We start from the raw sequence: 18,776 nt of genomic DNA on the forward strand, positions 1-18,776 counted from the left end.
CGTCCGGTATGCCAGCTTTCATCTCGGTGCAATCCTTAATGCAAATTAAAAGCCAGTAGCTGCACGCACTGATTTATTTCCTTTATTCTGTTTGGCACAGACAACATCCCCCGCCTAATTGCACACTTAAATGCTATGAAATTAGGCATGACACCTGTCCTCTCGTTTTACGCATTACCATCTGCATGACTTTAGCATTAGAAAGCTTCAAACGCCTTCACATATTGATATTTGATAGAGTAAACTGTTTCTCTATTTTAGCACATGCACCAAACTTCTTCATGCACCCCTCCACTATTTCGGGCCATTAAATCAATTTAGAATCTTATTATAGGTAAAAGAACACTGCGCAATATACAGGGTATCCAAGATAAGTTTAGCCAAGGGTTATAAAATTAAACATTTGAGATAGGCCAGAGAAACCACTTGCATACAGCTGCCAGCCATCTGGTGCACCGCAGGCAAGTTTTTCTTGCAATTAACTAATTAGTAATTAAAATAATTTTTCTAATTTACTAACTATTGTATTTAGACAACAAATCTGATCTGCAGAGTTGGAGAGCATCTTCTAAAAACCCCATTCCAGCTATTTCCGATAAAGAAAGCCTCAGGTGTATCGTTTTTTTCGAGCCTTAAAGAAAGCCCGCGAACTACAAAAAACATCAAGTGATTCGCGCATTCGTGCGCCACGATTGTACTGCTCTCAACCTGCCTTTCAGTGAACGAAAACAGCTGCGGCATTGGCTCCACTACCCCTCTGAGCGGCAGGCCGATATGACTGCGGTGTTCTTGCCCGCTTCACGCAGTCAGCGCGCGAGACGATGCAAGTCGCAACGGACTCACTGACCCGGCTGTAACCAATGCCAAAGTATCAGCCTGCCGCTGGAATTGGGCTGTCGAGTCACGGCCGCAGCTAATTTCTTTCACTCAGGCCGCGATTGAGAGCACCACAATCGTGGCGCACGAATGCGCCTGTCACGTGATTTCTTTTTTTTTTGTATTTCGCGGGCTTTCTTTAGTCTTTGGAAAACGATAAACGGGAGAGAGAGAGAGAGAGAAAACTTTATTTCAAAAAGAAAAAGAAAAGAGAAAGGAAAAAAGAAAAAAAAAAGGGGGGGGGGGGGGGGGGGAGTGAGTGGAGTCTTCATTTCAAGACCCCAGTGGCCTGGGCTGCCGCTCTTGCCTGAGTTACCAGCCTACGCTGGGTACACGGGAGGCTTTCCTTATTGGAAATAGATGGAATGGGGGTTTTAGAAGATGCGCTCCAACCCTGCAAATCGCATCTGTTGTCCAAAGGCAATAGTTAGCAAATTAGAAAAATTATCTTAATTACTATTTAGTTATTTGCAAAAGAAAAAATTGCCTATGATGCGACAGATGGCTGGCAGCTGTACACAGGTGGTTTCTCTGACCTATCTCAAATGTTTTATTTTTTAACTCTTGGGTAAAGTTAGCTTGGACACCCTGTATAGTTATTGTATTAAAGAAACCACACACTTCATGCAATAAAAACAGGATAATTTACTAAAGGAGCCATGGTAGTACAAATATAAGTCAACTTCTTGTAACCCTAAAGAAATAATCGGGGCTGCGCAAAAAATTATACTATGGTAATTTGGGGTTACAGTGATTGATGATTTATTGTTGTATGATAGGTGTTTACGATTTAGTGAAATCATTGTAATTAATTGGTTAGTTGGTTAAACAAAAACGAAGAAATTTAAAAAATGGACAAAGCGGAGTTCGAAGGTGTCTAAACACGTAGAATGAAAAACCAATGACTGATGATGCTAATTAACAAATTTAGTGTGTTACTGATCAATTATTTAATTAAAATATTTTAAGAACGAAAAATGCGTTTAACGCTGTCAGGCAGCTCAGAATGAAGAGCTAATGTTTGCTGGTGCGAAGTATTGGTGGATAAAAAAAGCAAAAATAAAAAACCTAAATTGCATCATCCGTGGGTGTGAAACGCTATCCCTTATAAGCGGAGCTTAGCTGTCCCCCTGATTTTTGTATTGCGTTTGTGAATGTGTGCGAGTATGGTAGCACATCACAGGTATTGTTTCATTGCTGCTGCAGTAGGAAGCGTCTCTAGTGCGATAAGACCGCTCGGGCGCCGTGAGGTGTCACGGCTCGAACGCAACGAAATTCAATTAGCCGCGCATGACTCGGCTCAGTCAAAGCGGAACCCGCTCCGATCGCGTGAGTTCTTTTGTCCCTCGCATGGCTCTGGGCTGCGTTATCTCAGTACAAGCTCGAAAGGAGGTCATGAAGCTGGTAGAGCGAAGGGATGGTCTGAGGAAAGAGGAGATGCACTCAAATATTTTCAGCGTGGACATCTCTTTTTTTTTCATCAGAAAGGCATTTTTTTATGAACCCAACTTTCGCACATCCTGAAATTGTACCAGAACAATAAATGTATGCGCAAGTTATTCGTCGGGGTTCTTAAATATTCTTTCCTGTTTATTATCAACAACTCGCAATTTTCGAATCCCTCCACTACGGCCTCTCCCATAGCCTGAGTCGCTTTGGGACGTTAGACCCCACCAAAAAACCAATCATGTACACAATTGATTTCCTAAGGCACATTTAACTGCTCTGTGCGAGCGAAGGACAGGTATTAAAAGATTTTGCCTCGCATTTGAAAGTTACAATACTCCCATAAAAATAACTAAACAGTACTTTACAGCATTCCACAGGTCCCTAACAATTGGTCTGGTTTGTTCTAGTTTATTAGGTTTGATATGACAAAGCGGCTAAGCTATGACGGACAGCGCAGTAGACGATTCCGGATAATTTTGACCACCTGGGGCCTTTTAGCGTGCTCTGAAATCCCACAGCCACCGGGCGCTTATGTTTCACCTCCATCGATAAGTGACAGTCGCGGCCGGGATTGAGCCAGAGTTCATAGGCTTAGCGGCGAAGCGCCGTCATCGCTAATCCACCACGTCAGGGCACCTCAAAATTGCTGCCAAATGCACACCCCGTTATGCAGCAGTCTCAGCCACTCAAACTGAGCTCAAGATAATGTTTCAACGAAAGATATCGTTACTTATTCACCGGACAACTCGGGAGCCGTTGAATCGGGGAATCGGTGAATTACCTTGAGCTCTGCACGAGGTCTCACCCCGTATTTTTGTGCTTAACTTCCGAGTTTGCCAGGTGTAGGCGAATTACCTTCAGGTGTCGCAAGATCGAATTACGGCTTAGTCGCTCTGACGTTGATTTATCCACTCCCCGTAGAGTGCTCTCGCACACACGCACACGCGAAAATAAACACATTCGAACCGGTCAAGTTCGAACCCGGGTACTAAGGTTCATTAGCCGTGCGTCTTAATCACAGAACCACTATGGGAGGAGCTTCCCCTCGTTATAACCAGATTTAAGTAATGTTAAACCTCCTTTGTCTGATCAGACGTCCGCATCCAGTCACCCTGGCAAAAAAAAAAATATTTTGGGCCAAAGTGTCGTTCTGATATCGAAGTCATTGACGCAGGTGTGCAGGTTCCCATCTAAAACAAGACAAACTCGCAGTGTTTGCACGTTGCAGGGTCTGTTCACTTGTCAAATTCTTCCTGGACGATAACTTCGAGCTTTCGGACTATTCTAGATATCTCGGATAATTTTTGAGAGGTGGAAATCATGCTACAGAGTGACTGCGCAATGAAGACAGCGCAAAAGACGTGACAAAATGAGCCAACTCGCCTAACAGTCGGTTATCCGAAATTCTTGGTTTGAAGGGCCCCTGTCCAGGGTATGACTCTTTTTTTAAGCAAAGGAGCCCAATGCTTCGATCAAGTACCGGATATAGTCTGTGCAAAATGCTACAGCGATACGCGCGCCGCAAAGCAGTAAAAAATACAAATCAAAGCTCTCTCATCCTCCCCTTCAGTAAATCGGCTTCCCCGTTCTCTACGAGCCGCTAGGCTGACGTCGGAGTAGCAACGACATCCATTGGTCCGTCTCGCTGACTGGAGGGTGAAGGATGGGCGTGTACACCACTAATTGTGTGCGCCGCCCGCTTCGCGCTTTTCCCTCGCCACGGCAGGACTGAATGCAATGAATGCAGCGGCGCACTCTCCCTCGCCCGTTTCGCTTTGCCGCACACAGTGTCAACACCACCTAGACGAACTTGCAGAGTACCACGCCCTCCCTACCTCCCACCAAACGCGGTGGAAGAACGGAGGTCTTTTTTAATCTGTCTCCACATGGCGACGTTTCCTGATAACTAGTCCGGCGGTCACTTTCTGTCGATGCACCATGAGCCTAACTAGAAAGGATTTCGCCCTATAATAAAGATTATTACTGATGTTCATTGCATGCTGTGACGTCTATGACGAAAGCTAAGAGCAGTAAGATTGTCATTAAATCTAAACTCCGTCCGTTAAACCAAGAATTCAGGATAAGTGGGACAAAAGAACTCACGCGATTGAAGCGGGTTCCGCTTTGACTGAGCCGAGTCATGCGCGGCTAATTTCGTTGCGTTTGAGCAGTGACACCTCACGGCGCCTGAGCGGTCTTATCGCACTAGAGACACTTCCTACTGCGGCAGCAATGAAACAATACCTGTGGTGTTCTACTATACTCACACACATTCACAAACGCAATACAAAAATCAGGGGGACAGTTAAGCACCGCCTATGAGCGCATGACGCAATAGCGTTTCACACCCGCGGATGATGCTATTTAAGTTAAGCTTTTTTTTTTCCTTTTTTATCCACCAATACTTAGCACCAGCAAACATTAGCTTTTCATTCTGAGCTGTCCGACACCGTTAAACGCATTTTTCGTTTTTAAAATATTATAATTAAATAATTGATCAGTAACACATTAAATTTATTATTAGCACCATCAGTCATTGGCTTTTCATTCCACGTGTTTAGACGCCTTTGAACACCAACTTTTTTCATTTTTTAAATTTATTCATTTGTTGTTTCGCCAACTAACCAAATAATTATAATGATTTCACTAAATCGCCACCGCCTATCATAAAACAATAAATCATCAATCACCGTAACTTCAAGTTACCATGGTGCAATTTTTTACGCAGCTCCGATTATTTCCGACACGTGGCGTCGACCTATCCTATGGCGACAACTTTTCAACCGAAAGAGCTGTATAAGCTATCGCTTAAACCTACTTCATAACAAAGAAAGAAAGCCCTAGAAGTGGGCCCCTCTGTGATGCTTCAGTGGTCAGGACTTTCGACCATAAGTCAGTGGACCCGGGCTCGATCCCAGCCTCGGCTCTCATATATCGATGGAGGCGAAACGCAAGGAGTCCGTCTACTGTGCGATGTCAGTGGACGCTAAGGGACCCCAGATTTCCGGAGCCTTCCCCGCAGCGTCTTTCATAGTCAGAGTTGCTTTGGAATATTAAACCACATACACAAAACCTAACCAAACTAAATGTGGTGATGACAATAAGATGTTGGTGGCACCTTGAAGGAACCAAGTCCAGGCTGTTCAGTGATGGTGAGGCCCTTCCTGAGTTGCTGAGCCTTTCACAACAGACAGAGCCAATTATCCCACTGTAGAAAGCAGCTCCAACAGCTTTGCTAGAGATGTACTTACAGCGACATGAACTAGAGTCATTAGACGTCAGCAACCTTTCTTGAGTTTATCTCCGGATATTTCCTCCAATGACAAAGCTGGAAACGCTCTAGGAATGTAATTAATGCTCAGGAAAGCTGCAGAACGCTAGCGGCCGTAGAAATGCATGCATGCAGCACAAGGCCTAATGCTATTCATTATTAATTTAAACAACGCGAACACGAAGACAAAGGACAAGATAAAAGAAAGCCACAGTACAAGCGCTGACTCACAACTATGCCTAAGCCCTTTACTCCAAGGCCCAGAAAAAACAAACATGAAGAAAATGAAACAATCACGTGAAACAACCCCTGGGTTCACCTGCTGAACAAAAAGTCACTTATTAAAGAAACCTCTTTGTCCTTTGCCTTCGTATTCGCGCTGTTTAAATTAATAATGAATAAGTACCAACTCGCCCAACAAAGTATCTTGGTAAGCCTAATGCTATATTGTGTTGGCAATGTATGGCCCTATACCTGGAATCACGTGATTGCCGCTGGGCCGATGATTTATCCTGCTTACGTTTGCTTACATGCGCATGCATGTAAGAAAAGACTTTCAAGTAAGTTTTCTGCCTTAACAGTCCGTCTATGAAATCATACTTTCATGGACAGCAACCACGTACGGATGTCAGCAAGCGTGTTTATAAAGCACTCGAGAGACGAACGGCGGAGCAAATTAGCTGAACATTTAACGTAGCTCCTCTGCTCTGGAAAAACTGTGCGTGCAACCAGCCGCGATCGAGTACAAGTTGCCGCCATAGAAGTCGGTACCTGCTTGAAGTTTTCAGTTTCCTGCGCAAAGCTCGGTTAGAAAGCTGTACAGAAACACGTGCTCACCTCTGTAGATATATATTATATAACGCATTGTCGAAGTATGAAGTCTCGTTTCTTTCAATGGTGACGTATTTCAAAAGCAAGACCAACTACAAATGTAAGTGGAGTTCGCAGACGTCGCAGGCGGCTATCGTCTGCGCCTTCACTTCGTACACACTGCGAAGTTCTCTTTCGTTCTGGCATGGCGTGTGGGAATTCAAGCTGTCCCGGCTGTCAAACTTTTAAAGACTGTATTGGTAGCATAGTACAAGTGAGCAAATATAGCCCACATGGCAGCATGTCAGACTCCAAGAGAGACCGAGGGTATTCGGGGAAACATCCGGCGGATAGACCGCTTTTGAATGCATGCTCGGCTTCACAGCGCACACTATGTTTTGAATTTTGCTTTGAATTGACAGAGCAGAATATTTTTCAAGAATCTTCTTCAAAGCAATTGCCAACAGTTGGCGAACAGTTGCCACCATGGGTAAACGGTGAAAGGAGAAAAACATTTAGAAATGTTATGCGTACATCTGTTTTGAAGGAGCGTCCACCCCACCTTCTATGCACTTACAGCACATAGTACGACTCCCACATGCGCATATCGTAGTGGTTTAAAAATGTACTCGCTTTGCAATGACATTCTAGATTTTTAGGATCATTTCTAAGAAGTGCTTGGTCCTTTCTTATGCAGGAAGTATATCATTGACGCACCGTGAAAGCAGAAAACTGGTTTGCAAACTTTCGTTTACATTTCCATGGGCGCCAATCCTACTATACACATCCATGTCGGTCCATTCGACGGCAGCATGCGTCATCTTATATTCGTACGGGAGAAAAGTAAGCGCTAAAAAAGACAAACACAAGAGAGGAAACAGGACAATGTGCCATAGGTCGGTATTGGCTTATAGATAAATATTTGACTGTTTTGTGGTTGTCTTTGAAAGTAAACTTTTATACGCGTCATCAGCATCTGCGCTATCTTCTTGATGTGCATGTGCATTTGGACAAAGGTTTCCATACAAGAGGGTCTCCTTTTCAGAAATGTAGTCGGCCAGTTACAAGAGCCCCAAAGCCGAAAATGTTTGTAGAAAGCACAAGTATCATCCTCTCATCTGAAATTCTTGATGACTTCATCGCCGTCTTAGGTCCCAAGGTGTACTGCTGATAAGCAGACACTGGCTCTGAAACTTTGAATCCATCCTTTACGTTTACAAGTGATCACAGATTTTCTTTCCTGTCAAAACTTCCACTTATGCAAACACAATACATACCAATGGAACCAACAGCCCCTGATATGAGGCAAATGACAGAAAATGTGTTGTGTTGATTGATGTGAAACAGGGACATTATCGATGACGTAACTGAATAAAGAGTAGAACATAAGCAATCACATGCCGCCGATGTGGTCCAAACCTCTGAATTTCGCGTACAATGCTCTACTGACGGAGCTGCGGTAGGCTGTTCAATATTCAGCTTTCTTTGGTATTTATGTTGGATGTTGTCTATGCTTGAAAATGTTCGCCAGCGCTATCGCGGCATAAAGCGGCGGACCTGAAACGCCCAGTGATACCGGGAGTGTCACGTGGAGTGTGATGTAACGGAATAGTGGGAGCTGTGTTAAAAACCTTCTAAGCTGTTCCGTTATTTGAGCACCAGCGAACTTGATTTGCGCTTGTAAAGCAAGATGCTGTGTCTGTATATATATTTCATATGCCTTCTCCCACATCGTCACCCATCATGACCTTCTTTCTTCTATCCTTCCCCTTCCCCAGTGCAGAGTAGCAGGCCAGATTTGAATTATTCGGGCCAACCTCTCTGCCTTTTCCTTTCAGTAAATCCATCTAAGCTGTCTAAACAGAAGGCTTCCAGATTCGAAACCTCCTGATTCAAAACGAAGATGGTATTCCGTATGACCTTGTATTGGCTTTGGGGCAGCATAGTAGACGGAGAATCAGGATGATGGATGCGTCAGCAGGTCTTGACGCACGGACAGTCAGACAATGTGTTAAGGAATCCATTGTAAGGTACATAAAAATTACGTTATGAAATGCATTGTGATACACTGAAATTATGTTAAGGAATTCATTGTAAGATGCATTGAATTTATAGAACATGCGGATCCAGCACCTGAATGGCCACCCATTGCAGCCTTAAAAGAACCAAAATAATTTTAGCCATGCCACGCCAATCAAATGCGGCTGACGCGGTTCCTGTGTAAATACTGTATATTTTGAGTGCAATAAAAAAAACTTCGACGGCTATAAAGTTCCCTATTCGCTTCCCAACGAGGAATCCCTTGTCTCGAATTTGCACCGCTCCATTGTATTCTTTCTTTTTTTTTTCGGTCTGTGCTTGGCACATGCAAGCATTCTTGGATGAGTTTAACAGGGAAGAGTAATTAGTGCTTCCACTCTAAACTTATTCAGGGTTTTACCTATCAGGCTGATGGTGTCGTACCAAAACTGAATTATCCGCGTCCGGACACGTGAACTGTGAAGTCATGATGTCGCTGGCCAATCAGTAGTAAGCACGAAAAACGTAAGATAGTTGCTCGGCTTTGGGGTCTACATGACGACTTCCGTACTAAATACGCGTTAGAATCCAGGTTCGTAGCGATCGCCGTCAGTAAAGAAGCAGCCGAAGGGCGCACATATAATTTATCAAGCGCGGTCGTGAGAGTGAGGGCGGAAGATGTCTACACTCGGTGCACCCTCGCAATGAGGAAAACCCGAAAGAGATGGCCGCGCCGCGGTGTACAGCCACTCTTGTCGCCGAAGGCGGGTATTTTTGAAGACGACTGCACGTGCCCACTGACATATGAAACAGCTTCTGTTGCTAAGTGTGCCTAATTTTCGATCACAGTTTGTTCAGACCGTTCTGTAACGATTTTCGAAAGAGGCACATTAAAATCGACAGTTATAACATTGTCGACAAATAGCGGTATGTTCTGTTCCTCATGAGCCCAAGACATTTAACACCCCACTCGGTCCTACAAACTGCCGTCATATTTATGGATCTTGATTTGAAAATCAGTCCAAATCCGTCTGCGCGTGCTATTCTAAAAATGTACATAGGTATTGTACATAGACTAATATGCAGTATTTTGCACAGTGCTGGAAATAATAAAGCGAAAGCCTTTAATGACCCCTGCTGTCATGGACAAAATGTGTCCTGCTTTTGCGGCTTTCTGATTGGCCGAGGCGGGATGACATCATAGAGGTCTCGCCCAATCACAGAGCATCACCACAGTATGCGCGAATATGTGCCCTATATGATAATTATAAGTAATTAATAATGTCAGTAATTTGCCATTATTCTCAAATTAAGTAATTAATTACTAATTATTGGTTGTTTTTGTCTGAGTAATAATTACTTTAATTTAATTACTCTTTAATTAATTACTCATCAGTGCCAGTTCCTTAGCAGAATGCGGCACTCAGGCTTCCGCCTCTCACTACTTTAGTCGTAAAGTCGTCCCTCATAATTTTTTTTTTTCAGTAGGTAGAATTTTAATTGCGTTTTGGAGAATAGTATTACGTGCCATGAAAAATTGTTTACTTCCTTGCTGACTTCAAAAAAAATTGTCTAAGTTTAGTTATGCTTGCTGTGTGCTGCTGTTTTCTTGCTTAGTGATGGGCTCCGCGCGAATAGCCGCTCTGATGGAGTAGCCTGACTTGATTTGTGTCATTCGTATTCGTCTCTAAACATGAATAAATTCCTTTATCACCATCGTGAACAGGATCTTGCGCTCACATCGTTTAGTTATTGCTCGTGTTTCAGGCCTTAACAAAACGTTAATACAGACTGGTCATAAGCATCATTTACGCTTGTCACAAATTTTCCTCGTTATTAATATAAACGAGTATTAGTTCGTAGCTCTAATCCACTTGTTTACTTACCCCCGCTGCTTCAATAGCCCCACTGAAGCTGCAATGTTTGGAAGTAACCAAAGAAATCCAAATAAACGGCGCCCGCGTCTCCTGGCTGCACCACAGCGAGCGCGAAAACTGGCTTTGCCGGCGTCATTTCTTCCAAGCGGCTACCCGCGCAGGAGCGCCTCTCGACCTATTGCGAAAAGCGCATTCACTGCGCCCCGCAATATCCGCGCAGTCGGCGCGAAATCCAGTTAGAAGAGCTTCTCGGACTCCCCAAACAGCCCACGACAGCGTAGCAACGAAGAATTTCACTGCATTTCTGCGAAGCGCGCGGCACGACGAAAAATCTAAACTTCGTATCCGCCATCAATCAAATCACCGAAAACTGCGTGGCGAGCACGATAACGAAACTATTCAAGCCCTTAAAGTGTTTCCGAAGGCAGTAAAGCAGTTTCAATTTTCTTTTATTTGTTAAGCGTGGAAGTCTGGAAGCATAGGCAAGAAATGCGTTTTAGGATTTGGAGAATTCTATTTACGCCTGTTTTTAATACTTACCGAAGGTCATTATTATCGTTTTCTAGAGTCCTGTTGCCGACATTACACAGCATAGCTGGTCTTTCAAGACATCATTTGTCATGCAGACCGGTCTGTCGTCTACTTTCTATGTCATTCAGAAGTATACTGTAATATTGGTAACGTAGCGATAAGAGATTAGAATTGTACTATATTTAGAGATGATGAGCCCGAGACTTTAGTGCACAATCAAGTAAAAAGCCTGCAGAATCAATTCACGTCAAATTGGAACCTAAGACAATGGTGATTATAAAACTTAAGAACAGCCACAATTCTATTTTTATAGCAAACCTCAAAGATGTTTTATACAGAAGAAAATAGGCTCTCACCTTTATGAATGAACCAGCTGTGTTGACTGCCAACAATCCAGAGGTCGTGTAGGCGTGCTTATTTTCATGACGCGGAGTACCGACAAGGCACGCATACATCGCAGCGTGAAAGCGTCTGTAGAAAAGAACACTTCGCCCCTAAACTTTCTAAAGTTGCAGTAATGCAACCAAACTGTATTTAACTATAACTGGCCTTGCTATAAGGACCGTCTTCATTCGTTTAAAAACACGCAGATAATATTCGAAGAGAAGCACTGCACAGCGTAGTATTAAGCCTTAAAATAGAACTGTCCCAAATTCAGGACGACTCAACAAAGACGCCTTTTGAACGTAGGGCGCCTTGCGCGCGGGCTTGCTGGGTTTCACGTGCGTCGGCGCCAAGAACAGTCCACAAATTCAGCACCCGCGCAGCGTTCGACCAGCGCGGATGAAACACACTCAACCTCCGGCCTCGCACTGATTTGTGGGCTCCTACCAGAGTCCGGCGCCAGCTCTTCCATCTCCCTCTGCTCTTCCATTTCCACAGGTTTTAGGCTCAAAAAGATGCTGCGCATGCGTGGCTTTCGTGACGTCATCGAAACTGATGAGGAGGAAGCGGCTTTCACTGCCCCACACTTTCCCGCGGTCTCTTCTGCTGCCGCTAGCCCGAGGCAACGCGCTGTGCCGGCGTCTGCTCTTTTGTGTCATCTGCCTCCCTACGCTCGCCCTTAGTTGCCTTGCGTCCAGCAGCAATGCTGATGCGCGAGCACCCTCGTCACTTACACGGTCCAAAGAGAAGCTGCCTAAAGAGCAGCGCGGCGCATAAAGGTCGCTCCCTACGCTGCTGCGATGCGATAGCTGGGCGACTGGAAAAGGCCTGCTTCCGCGTATGATCTACTTTTCCGCGCTGAGCTGGGCAGAGGTAGATAAAAAAAAAAAAAAAACAGCTCTACATCAGTTTTATTTGCACGTAGTTCAAAACTGATCCACTATCCTTGTCCTTCTTTGTATGGGTGTTCAACAAACTGGAGTATTCTGTAGCTTTCCCGTATACATATATCTTTCATTGTTACAAGTATATTTTTATTCGTGCTTTAAATTCGTCTCTTTTGTGTGTGTGTTTTTTCAAGTCGCAAACAAAGCTATTCAAATTTTTCATGACATATGTGCATGTTGTCTGTTTATTTGGAGCGGCAAACGCAGAATAGAAGTGGCTAAAAAATTGTAATTTATTGAGCTGCCTTCCTGTACGATGTGCGCATTCTCATAGCTGCGCAGACACTTTCCGGTGGCCTGACCGCAGCGCGCTCGAGAGGGTTGTTTGTGGTTTGTGTAGGTCAGCATCAGCCGTGAGAGCAGGCCGCTTCAAATGGACGCAGGTGCTTATTTCAAATGAAAATTGGTACCGACCACCTTTTCATTTCGATAACTTGATAACTCTCATATACAAAAGTAAGCAAAAAAAGATTAAAAGATAAGCAATCGCCTGCCCAAATCTGGCTAGTGCTGTATAAACCAACCAAAACAAAAAAGAAGAAACAAAACAGCCACCTTTTCTGCAAAGGTCAATCAAGACTTTTGCGTCAAAAGCCAATTAGTTCTTCTGTGCCAAACGCTAATTAGGAAAGATTAAGGGTCAGAAAACGGGCGCAAAATGAGATGATCGAAGCCACAACATATTAAAGTATGGTGGGACGTTGCATGCTAAGAAAAAAGGAAACGGGAACCTGCAAGGGAAACTGAAAGTAGTTTCCTTTGTGAAAATGCAGTACCATCAAAAAAGTTCACAAAAATGTAACAGAACATCGTCGGAAAGAGAAAGTGAACAAAGGTTGAAGATGGAAAAGAGAAAAGAGAAGCAGGCGATTCGTGTGAACAGAAATATAATTTGGTGCAGGATGCAAAAAAAAATTAAGAAATAAAAGTGTGATATAAAAAATAGCAAAGAACAAAAAAAGAGGAGAAAAAAAACTACCTCGCTGAGCCCTCCGGCATAATCCAATAGCCTCACGGGTTCGATTACGGCCGCGGGGGCTGCATTTCAACGAAGGCGAAATTGCAAGAACGTGCGCGTACCGAGACTTGCCTTCGGATTAAGCGACTCCTGATATACAAAATTCATTCCTACGATGCGGAAGTACCGCAGACGACAGCATCTCAACTAAAAAAAAAAAAAAAAAGACGGAAGAAAAGTCGGGAGGAAGGCGCTTTTTTATTATTATTATTCTTGGTGGAAGAGCATGTTCGCCAAGCCGCTTAGGAAGGGCGTCGTATAGTAGCTGGTTATCGGCCGAAAGGCACCACTGGGCAGCGGCGTACAGCAGGAGGTGGCTTGTAGCAACAATTCCGCGAAGTGCTCGGTTTCATGTCGGTGGTCTGTCTAAGCGGCGTTGAACGAGCTCCCATTGGCAGGTTTCTTTTTTTCCAAGGTGTATGTTTTGCAGTTCTGCGAAAAACCGAAGAGCGAGAGCATGATTGCGGCGTGTTTCTTCATGAATAAAGAAAAACAATTTCCTTGAATGGTTCAATATGGTATCTGTCGAACAAATTGTTTGGCGAAAAGAACTGCGCGATACAAAACAGGCGAGAACAAGAGAAGAACAGGGCGCAAGCTAGTGCCTGATTTATATATATATAGTTCTGATATCCTTATGGCTGCCAAATTATGAACCATGTGGGAGGCATCAGCATGCTTTTTTTTTTCTAATAAAATGTAATAAAAATACCACTGACCCAATCAAGCTTCACCAAGCTCTGAATTCGCCTCAAAATTTTCTTATTTTCCAGAAAAATCTCGGCACGGGCAGAGTCCTTCAATGCTTTGAAAAGCATTGAAGGACTCTGGTACGGGTTATCACGGGTAGCCATAGGACATGCGCTACAGTGATAGGGTAAATTAAATTTTTTCCCGTTCCTTGGCTGTTCATTTATATTGTTCATTTATGGCCCGTTTGGACGATATAAGATTTCCAGCAGGTCAGGGGGATTTCATATTGTTACGATACGGCAAGCCGATGAAAACAGGAGAACCGAAGACAGAGAGATGGTCGATGACAGTGAGATGACGTTTAATGAAAATGTTGCCGGGCCTAGCGCGAGCGCTCCTGTCCGCGCCACTGCCCGCTTTTTCTTCCTTGATGTCGTCCGGAACAATATGCTACCTCCATCGAACACATGACGAACTTAGGGGCGTAGGGCTTCGTGCAGTTTGGCACTCTATCTCCCTCCGACATTACCTGGGAGCACAGTGAGGGCAACTTGCGTGAGGCAGGATATCATCGGCACACGGTAGCGAACGGCTAGATTTATCAGGTTCCGGGACACGAATATACGATACATCTGCCAGTCAGGTTTTCTGATTGCCAGGACACCTGGGTGGTCTATGTCGCATACTGTGTGTACGGAACTTCCGAGCAAGTGCGGCCAAGACCGAAACAGGAAACCAGCAACATTATTGCCGAGGCTCTCACGCACCAACGGAACAAATGACTCTGCAACCCCGCAACGATGGCGCAGTGTTTCGGACGCTCGACTACTGTGTTGCAGGATGCGGCAGGGAATCCCATTCTAGAAGGTTGATTTTCGATGAAGGCGAAAGTTAGGCGTCTGTGTGCTCTGCGATATCAGTGCACGTTTAAGAACCCCAGGTGGTCGAAATTTCCGGAGTCTTCCACTACGGCGTCTCTCATAGCCTGAATCGATTTGGGACATTAAAACAAATCACTATGCAAAACTTCCTTCAAGCACAACGCACCAGTTGCCGGCTTTACTGTTATGCAGCGTGCCGAGTCAAATAGCAACGGGTCTAAATTTGTACAGATTCTCAGGCAGCATACCGCCACTACCTAAACGGCGTGGCGATGCCGGCAGCGCATCATATTCTTACCACCGCCACCTCTCTCGACCGAACGGTTAATCTAACGTGGATCCCAGGGCATGCCTCGATCCCCGGTAATGAGCGCGTTCATGCGCTGGCTCGAGAACTCTCTACCCGAGCCCCGGATGATCAGGCACCCAACTCCGCGCAGGAGGCCGCATCGGTCCTTTCTGCATACCACCAAATCACTACATTCTACAAACACAAGCGCATGACACTGCCACCACCCCACAGCACCTTGTCACCCTTATCCAGCGCTACATAGCGACAATTGCAGACGGATTGTTTCATTTCCCCCTACCGTCTCTCATGCCTTCACCCTGGCTTGCCCCCTCACTGCGACACCTGTGGCGAGCCAAAATCCTCACTTTTCCACTACCTGTGGGAATGTCCTTCCCCCCAGGCAGTGCTCCCCATCCCCCATCCCACCTTTTCTTCCTTTGAGGCTGCTTTGCGGACAGCTCAACCCGCCGGTCAGAAATGGCTGGTCGATCGGGCTCTATGTGAAGCAAAAGCCCGTGGACTCCTGGACTAATAGGGGACCACCCTGGAAGACTTTTTTTTTATTAAATAAAGTTGTTTCCATCCATCCTAGCAACGGGTCTTTTCCAGCTCGTGGGGCCGTATTATTGTGGCTGTTGGAAGAAGGAAAAGAAAATGCACGGGCCTGCTACTGGCTCTGTAGCTCAGCCACCTCCGCTGCATCGTGCGGACAGAAGAGAAAATAGAGAAGAAAGGAAAAAGAAGAGGGAGAGAAATACGTGCGCCGCAACAACAGCCGCCTACCACCACCAAAGCAGCGGCGGGTGCAATGACGGCCTACAACAGATAGACCCCTAGACCCCTCCGCAAGCTGCGTTGACCTACCGCCCCAGCCCCGTAGGGCCAGGAACTGCCACCCTTCCTGGCCTTACGGGGCTGGGACGGTTGGTCAACGCCGCTTGTACCGTCCCAGCCCCGTACATAGAGTCATCTGGTGTTAATGGGGCACGGTCACTAGCGCGCGGCAACAGCCGCATGTTAGCGATCGGGAATGTGAAGCTAAAAGAGGCTGTTCAGAGACGCCACATTTTTGTTTGTTTGTTTGTTTGTTTGTTTGTTTGTTTGTTTGTTTGTTTGCTTGTTTGTTGAGAGTTCTGGGAATCAGAGGCATGCATGAATTTCCGATATTCGCACGGGGCTTCGAATAGAAATGTAAGGTACAACTAAAATCAGAGGACAGGCGCTTTTCATGAATTATTCGAAATTTGTTTTTATATTTCCACGCCACTACTTTTGGAGACGCATTCCTTGCAGTGTAGTGCGAAGCCAACATTGAAAAGCACCGACCTCCATTCCTCTCTCCCGAAAGTAATTCAATGACTATTTTCCACAGGTGCGGAGCAAAAGTGGGCGAAAACTCTATATCATAGCTACAATTATAGCAGGCGCAGTTTTGAGCCAATGGCGCAGCAGTTTCACCACTGTTTGGTCAGTTCTCTGAAGGGCAACAGCCTCCAGACATTCGCGATTTCAAAACAGTAGTTTCATTCGGGCAAGTATCTGTTCACTCTAGACTGGCGTAAGTACAGTTCTCGAGACGCATTCCGAAACGTCTGAGAAAAAAATACGTTTGTTGACCAGCAATGTCAAGCAAAGGTGAGCCAAACTGTGTCCTCCATTGCGGATTCACCGAATGAGACCTGTTCTTTGCACTCTCTCATCCACAGAGCCTAATGAAGGCTACGACTACGTGTTGCAGTTTCTGCGCGATAACTATACAGAACATGGTATTTTCTGAAGCGCGTATCATAGCTTATGCACGAAGAAAAGGTTGCACGCAGTGGCATGTTCAAATATAGAATGAGAAAAGATGCTGAACTTGTATTTTCTCCCATTCGCTGGCCTCTTCAATCAGGTTTCCTTTCACCGCACTCCCGAGCGGTTAGCTGGCCCCTCATCCGTGATATGTTGAACAAAATGTCCAATGTGTAATGCCGGTCACTATGCCAGGACTCCAAACAGTTTTCCGGTCCCCGAACTACCGCAAGCAGAACAAAATTTTTGACAACTTCCCCCACTTTAGATTACTACCATAGTCAGCACAGAATGTTCCTATATCGCTAGCAAAAGCTATAACGAGGACCTTCGTCGCGTGAAGTTGAAAACCGCAAATAAATTGGCACAGCACATAACTTTTCAACAAAATATTTTTTTTTGAATTAACAAAATAACAGGAATGAGATCGGGACAGCCTTGTTTCAGAAAGCTTTTTACCCTATTTCGTGCTTGCCCAACTTTTTTAAAGCAAGCCGAGTAGGACATCCCCTATAACGCATGTTCACGCCTGCTCTAAGGACACACCTGGTATTTACAAAACTTTAACATGCCCAGTACGACATGACGCATATAAAAGCATTTGCAGGATCGAGCTGAACCATTGCAATGCTGTCCTTTTGTACCTCACAGCATTCAAGCGCGCAAGTGACTCGATTAATGATCGTATAAACACTCTGCTTTAGTTCCACAGGTCTAGTCACTGACCAAAGTTATAACAGTTTGCAGCCTTGGGGCTCATATACTTCATAGGTATATCGCATTCTCTGTTTGTGAGACGTAATAGCCATTACGAAGAAATAAAACGAAGCTTGTAGGGATTAAAACCGTATGCGGGGATAGAAAGAACGGAAGCGAAAAATCCTGGTCTACACTGATTAGTACAACCTTGCCAATACTGGAGCTAGGGCAGGCTTAAACGATTTACAAAATGAAGCTGTCAACCCGTCGAGACCAGATGACTCGCATCAGTTTTGGTCTGTTGCTTTTGTTATTTATTGGGATTAGACAGGCGCCTCTAAGACTATTTTGTTTCGTCGTCTAATCGTGGCAGTAATGCAAAAAATTTAATTTTAATCTCTTCTGCCTGGACTGGACAAGAAGTGAATAGGGCAAAGTAAAATTGAAAGACCGCGCATCGTCTTTTCGATTTTTCATTTTTCTTTTTTTTGTTTCTCACAGAGATCTCTGCCGTTCAATCAGCCATGTTAGGTTTTAGACGTCACACTTTTTCTGAACCCTCGCCAGCGATCCCTTTGCCCCACATCGAACTGCTGCGTTAGGGACCGAATCTCGGCAATGCGATCACCTGGTTGTGTTTAGAAAAAGTTTTATTAGACATTATACATTGACATGTGTGATGACAAAGGACCAAAACTGAAAACGTACACATTTAAGAACAGGAGACACTGCTCATAGCATACCTCATGCCAAGGAAATACGTTAAAATTTACTTTTTACATTCGTGCAAAAGCCTTGACTGCTAGTAATGATGATATTGTTACGACGGGGGTTTGACGTCGGAGCGCTCCACAGGTCGAGGACGCAGAGAACTCAGCTGGTGAACGGCTGCGAGTCTGACATGGGCACCAGAGTATCCTCGTCTTTCTCAACGTCCTTTTCCCTTTCTTTTTCTATGTGCGCTCTTCTTCAGGATTGCTACATTTTCCCCCGGGACAGCCGAAGCCCTCCTGGGCGAGGAAGTTAGTCGTTCCCACGGGATTGGTACGGCTTCATCCGGGCAACATGACTGAGTTCCGTTGTAGCTGAGTTGCGGTCATGCGTGCGATTTCGTAATTCAGGTCGCTGACGCGGTCGAGGACAACGTAAAGGCCAGCGTAATGCGCCAACATTTTCTGGGCTAAACCACGTTTCCCGAGAGGTCGCCAAAGCCACACTAAGTATCCATGTGCGTA

The 18,776-nt window shown here is 45.0% G+C and overlaps 1 protein-coding gene across 1 annotated transcript in view; it reads right to left on the reverse strand.

Annotated features, from left to right (window-relative positions):
- Positions 1-11,726, reverse strand: part of LOC146200163 (uncharacterized) — a 93,597-nt gene extending 81,871 nt beyond the window's left edge. Inside the window, exon 1 of the mRNA XM_084595391.1 lies at positions 11,190-11,726. The gene's annotated coding sequence lies outside the window, so the exon portion shown is untranslated. The remainder of the gene's footprint in view (positions 1-11,189) is intronic.
- Positions 11,727-18,776: the final 7,050 nt, after the last annotated feature.

Source organism: Amblyomma maculatum, chromosome 2 (genome assembly GCF_055883805.1).
Source record: "Amblyomma maculatum isolate TAMU_Amacu chromosome 2, ASM5588380v1, whole genome shotgun sequence".
In the NCBI taxonomy this organism is placed as follows: Eukaryota; Metazoa; Arthropoda; class Arachnida; order Ixodida; family Ixodidae; genus Amblyomma; species Amblyomma maculatum.